Genomic DNA, 6,811 nt, shown 5'->3' on the forward strand with positions numbered 1-6,811 from the left:
TGTAGTATGCAGACTCTTTGGTAGCCTGTCTTCACCTCTTTCAATGTCCACCTGCTCAATGGCTTTGTGCAGTGCAGAAAGAACTGAGCTGGGAAATGATCTGATATTAAGTGTGCTGGCATGCTTACCTCTTTGAATGTTTCACTAATTACCAGTCCTACTGGCAGACGTTCCTTTTGCTTACTCTTTTTTTGTTCTTATACTGATGCTACTTCATTTCATGTGGTTCTTTTTGACGTGACATGAATGCAGTGCTGCTGGTGGTCTTTCCTGCCCATTTACCTCCACTCTCCATTTGTCTGTCTCCACTGGACGTAACCACTTATAGCCAGGCCCTATTTACTTTCCTTTCGTCTTACTTTCATTTTCTTTTCCATATGCACTTATTCTCTGATTCTGTGACAAACAGTGACATTGCACCCCCCCCCCCCCCGACAGTCACACTTTAGAAAATGGACAACATATTTTCAGTCTAAGTAATACATGTTACGATTTGTCTAGCTTAAACCGAACACATCTAAAGGATGGCTTTTCCATGCCTCTATAATCCCATAATCAAGTAGTTATCAATGCAGGTTTTTCATGTGAGCAAGAAAGAAAAATCAATATAACAAATTACAGACTGCTAACTAAATTTCACAGGTTGTCTTCCTGCTTTCTTTACCGGCCCAGGTTCATTTAAGCATGTGATGGTTCTGTGTTATACATTTATCATCAAACTGCCAATGAGATGCTCACCGCTAGTAAGGTCCTTGCATTTAACTGTTATTTTTCTATGGCAGAATCTTTTTAGCCATCAAGTTCATTTTTAGCAGAGTTGCACAAACTACTTTGATCCACTTTAAATTAATCTCCCTCAGAAAGTTTTTTTTTTTGTTTTTTGGTAATATCTCTTACTGCTTTGCTATGAATTCACCACTGTGACTTCCACATTGTGCAGTTTCTTGCAGTATATCAGGAAGTACAAACTCCATTTTATACAGAAACACATTGAAATATTTGCAATAGAGACTCATTGTGCAGGGCTTGAATGCAGTTTGCATTTGTTTTTCTACCACATTTGTTTATACTACCTCTCATTTTTTGATTGTGAGATACATTATCAGACGTGACTACATACAATCATAACAGTGGCTTCATAATAAAGGAGCTAGAGTTAATACCACTAAACCTGAAGTCTTTATGTCAATAATTTATTTGTGAATTTTTCATGAAGAACCATTTTCCAAACAGTACTTATTATTCAGGTTAACAATTAAAACTGTGTTGACAATTGTATTAGGGATACAGTGAATATTTAAATAATACAATTAAATGAAGCCTTCTATTGATAATGTTGACTTAAGAAAAACATTAACCTGGGACTGCAGAAGTACCATCTTCATACAGAGAGCATTGCATTTCTCGTTCATGTGTCTCGTGTGATATATATAGGGCAATATGTATAGGTTTCAGTAAACATCTTTAAATAAATGTGATTCATATGCTACCAGTGCCAGAATGCACCAGGTTGTTCCACCAACCTTTAACAACTCACCTACAGGAGTGGGTTGTATAAAGAATGTTCCATTAGTTCCAGAAGAATGATGTATAGGGATATGAATGCAAAGGTTCCAAACTGGTGCATTCAAGGACAGAAAACATGACGTAATGCAACAATAATGCTTAGTGTTTAGCTCTATTTTTTGAATTTGTGAACTTATATTCAACTATTTCTGAACTGTTTGCTTTTCTTTGTGTGCTCATCTCTCAGTGGTTCCTGAGGGATACTTGTCTTTAACAAACAATATGGAAGATAACAAAGGTATTTAAAGTATTTGAGCTCCATCAGTCATATTGGTTAGAGTTCAAGTTATCCACTGCGTTACATTTAGAAAATAAAGTTGCATAATAGCCCTTTTTGAGCAATGCACTTCACTCGGAGTGAAAGATAACATCATCTGTGAGTGTGCAAACTGTGCTGTATGAACATTATGTCACCTGTGTGCCTGAATTCACAGATGGATGTCCCATCTCCTTCCAAGGTTATCAAGTCCCCTTGCAATCACTGACAAGCTGCATCATATATGTAAATTAAAAAATTATACCACTATGTGAATATTTATTTTCATGCAAAACAAAGAGATAAAGAAATAAAAAAATATAACTAAACATAATATATTTCCCATTTTATCAGGAATTGTAAATTTAAGGTAAAGGGGAGGTTACAAAAATCTTCTATTAGAAGAGCTTAGTACTGGTAATAGCAGTGATGTAGGTTAACAAGGGATCACAATACTAAACCCTAAATAACAAAATTAATAGTTTTTGTGTAACTTCAGTTATGTATTGTCAAAAGTGCAAGAGATGTAGTTAGAGAGATAAAAGGTCTGTTTACTGCCATTTGTAGAAATGGGAGCATGACTTTAAAAGAGATGGGGGAGAAAGACAGCAAGGTAATTGGAAGGATTCGGTGAGTGGGGTACTTCCCAATGACAGTCATCCAACAGGCATCCATGTGAAAATCACACTGGCGTAAAAGCCAAGATTATGCTAAATGGAGGAGTTTCTCTTATCTGTACAATGCAGTGATCTTGGAGTTTATTTATTTAAGTAGGAGGATGAAGGTTGGAAAGTCACAGTGTTAGAAGTGGTCTTTGTCCCCCCACAGAAAGCAAATCTCATACAGAAATGTACAAATTCCATCTTGTTCTGTTTGCATCACAAAAATGGAATTATACTTCTGTTCTCATAGTTGTGCAACAGACTTAAGAAGTCCCTTCGTAGGTTTAAATATACATAAAGAAAATGAGCATGGAGATATGCAGCTCTGAAAATGACAAATGACAAATGCAGAGCTTCTTTGAACAGTGCTTGATGAGAGGAAACTTGGCAAGATGATCTGTTTTTCCCCTACACTGTGAACCAGACTCCTTTCTGAAGCATTTGTTGTATTGCTAATGGTGTTGTGGACTGCCTTGAGGGATCAGAAGCAACATTTTTAAGAAATCACATAGCCTTTCCTCCTAATGAAGGTTAGGCAGCAAGTTAATAGCCACTTACGACTCCCAGATCTGTAACAGTACTGACACATGCTCGAACATTGTGGAGCAGACAAAATGGCTAACATATTTATTTAAAAACATGGTTAAGTATGAGAAATAGTGCTTCTGATCTACATACAATGTAATCTACTATTGACAAAAGAGGAATGATAACCAGGGAGGTGCAGTAGTTACATAAATCTTAGTCACAAAGACAGACTAATAGTAGAAACATTAAAACTGGTATTAGAGATGTTTTAGGAGAGCTGAGGAACAACTTCAATGATAAGATCACTAACAAAGATACACTCAGAGCTGTAGTAGATTGAGTACTGCACATCGTATGCCTGTGTGATAAATTGTAGTACTACCATGTTATTCTCAGGAGTAGATGGAATAAAGAGAAGCAGCCTTGAGATACCCCTGTAGTGAGGCCTGGGAATGCAGAAAGTCAGACTGTGAATTTCACCGGCACTTTGTCTAAACAGAGATAATGGTAACTGCTGGTTAAGTTCATAAATGAAGGGTTGAGATCAAGTCAGAGAATTTTTTAAACAAGGGCAGGTAATGGAAAACTGAATCAAAGGCCTTAAGTTGTTGTTTGTCTTTTCGGCTTTTCCCGGTTAGGGGTCGCCACGGCAGAACTCCGGTCTGCTAATGATTGGCAGTCGATTTTTATGGTGCCAAGTTGCCAGCCTGACGCCCAACCTTCAGCAAAGGCACACCCATTCACGCATGTCTTTCAGAGGCCACTCGATCATGGGGAGGACATGCAGACTCCACACAGAAGGCATTCCAGCCAAGAATCGAACAGGAGGACCTTTTGCTGTGAGGCAACAATGTTACCGCTGTACCACCATGGCTGTTAATCAAAGGCCTTAAGTATGTTAGTAAAAAGACACTGGAACAGTTTTACAGAAGAGCATAAAAAGTTATTCTTATTGTTAGTGATTTAGGTTTAGGTTTTATCAAAGTGTTTAGGCTATTTTGCCCAAAACAATGTATGTCTTGCAAATACTTACCCTCAGGTTTTACCTCATTTTTCACGGATGCATTGGGATAAATTTGAGATTACCCATCCAGTCGTCTATAGATTTCCATGGAGTTTCAAGGCCATTTAGTTGCTACAACGTATTTGAAAAGCACTCTGTATAAAAGAAATAGCTCAACCTATTTTCCCTTTGCACCTGCCAGTTACTTACAAATATAAAGCCATAATAACATGTAAATATGTCAGTCTATGTACTGACCACCAATATAAAATTTATTAGCATGTAATAAAATACCTCTGTAAAATATACACTTAAAATATACTTGTTTTGACTGTGCAGATATGTCAGTTATTACTTATGAAAGAATATTACTTGACTATGCAGGTGGTGTTCATACTCACTGCACAAAATAAATTACGTCCATCCGCAATTCATATAGACCACTTACATTAACACATGATGGCCACAAATAAGCATAAGCAAATTAACTCATAATGAGATGTAACTGAGAAATGATGTAACCCAGAGTATGTTAATGAAGCATTCTCTCACCTAAGTGCAATTCATAGTCAAATTTCCACACCATCTGTAGATTCATTGTAAAAAAGCAGTCATGCCTATTATATCTACTTTGCAATCCACAAACTTGCTCTTAGCTTAACTGTTTCTAGTGCAGTCCCTGTAATTTGCCGTTTAATAGGATCATAGGAAGTTACTAGGCTATTGGCCCTGAGGGCCTTACAAGCCTAACCAAGAATTAAGCCCATGTTCCAACAAGTCAGCACCCTATGCCACTGTCCAGCAGGGACACAGGTGGAATCTCAGGGTGTATTTTCTGTTCCCCATCCAGTTATCCAGCTCCGGGATCGTACTACAGTGCTGAAAAGGGCATATTTCTCCATGATGGGTAAGTGTTTACTTGCCCTTTCTCTACCTTGATCCCTTGCTCTGTACTATTATTGGACATAAAATTCCACATAAAACATGAAGACATAAAAACTTTTGATATAATCATCAAACAACACAACAATGATATTATGTCTGTCATGCTCGGAAAAAAAAAGATATGTGACACATACCCCATAATTATACACTTATGCAGACTCTAAAGCCAGATAAAGTTGTGCTGATGTAAGTTTTGCACTGCCATGAATACATTCACAATAGCAATGAAAGCACTTTGCTAACACCTTTGTCCTTTCATTAGGCCTACCATATTCTCGTAGTCATAATACTGTTAACTCTCATTTATCAGTGACACTCAGGCATCTCCCAGTAAAAGACATATGTTGAATTAACAAAATGTCCTCATCACCTCAGTACTTCAGATTTAAATCATTGCACTTCTGGTCAAAGATGGCTGCTGTTCTGTAAGCACTGCAAATCCTTAGCTCCTCTATTCATCTGGATTTAAATTAACCCAGAAGACAAACCAGAACCTATTTCAACAAAATGTTCAGAAATCTTAACTGTAACCAACAGCTAAACATAATCTTCAAGAAGGAAAAACTGCTCTGCTAGTTGATCAACTAAGATTGAAGCAGATTCAGTGAAGTAAGAATAAGCCATGTGCCTGTGAGACCCTGATCTTTGATTTCTACATACAAATCTGGGAATACCATATCTACAAAATGTCAAAAGAAGACAAAAATATGGATACTACCACATCCAAAACTAAACTCTCCAACCTATTATCTCCGGAGAAAGACATAAACTCTAAGAGGCAAAAAATAATAAAACAGTCAGATGCCTCCAAACCTGGTAACAGAAACAAATCGGATCAACCGGCTAATCTAGAAGATATCAAATCAGCACTACTTCCTATTCAAGAAGCGATTAAAGACTTATCCCTGCAACTACAAACTTTTGGGAATACATTCAAACAAATATTAGACAAAATGGATAATTCTGAAGCCAAAATGGTTGAAAATGAGGAGAGAATAGCCTTATTAACAAAAAAAACTGCCTCTCATGATGTTGAATTACTAAACATTCAAACCAAAATCACAGAACTGGAAGCAAGGTCTAGAAGAAATAATATTATCATTAGAGGCATCCCGGAATCTGTAACTCACACTGATTTGATTTCTTCCATCACCCAAATATTTTCCATCCTTCTTAAAGAACCAGGGAAAGCTCAGCAAATAATAATAGAGAGCACACAGAGCTCTAAGAGAAACACAGACATCATTTAAACCCAGACCAGTTTATACAAAACTACTAAACTTCCAAGATGTTACCACATTTCTAATGTCTGCTAAAAAAAAATGGTGGATCACTTACCTGGAATAACAACACAATCTCACTGGCTCAAGACCTTCCCCTGCAAATCAGACAAGCCAGACAGCTTCTTTATCCTTAATGTAAATTCCTGATTGAAAGGAAAATGAAATTTCAAATGAAATACCCAAGCTCCTTAATTTTCTACCTAGATGGAGTGAAACATGTTGCCGCTGATCATAAAGAAGCTAAAAACACTTTCTTAACTGTGTTTACAAAAGTTCCCACTCTGGATCATTAATTTAACTCACCGGAATGGCCGCTGAGTCTTACTTTTACAGCTGTAAGCACTACGACAGTCCGAGGTCTGCTGCTGCCATCTCACTCTGCATTGGCCCTTAATAGGCCTTTCAGAACAGTATTATATGCTTTACTTTTTCTTGTTCCGCTCTACCAAGCCACGAGGAGCTTCCGCGGAAGTTCACAACTCTTTCCGCCTCTATTAGTTCCCACGGTAGGAACGGAAAACCTTGGCATCAAGACTATCGATTTTTAACAAAGTGTAACACCTCCAGG

This window comes from Protopterus annectens, chromosome 10.part0 (genome assembly GCF_019279795.1).
Source record: "Protopterus annectens isolate FY-2018-M chromosome 10.part0, PAN1.0, whole genome shotgun sequence".
NCBI classification, from domain to species: domain Eukaryota; kingdom Metazoa; phylum Chordata; order Ceratodontiformes; family Protopteridae; genus Protopterus; species Protopterus annectens.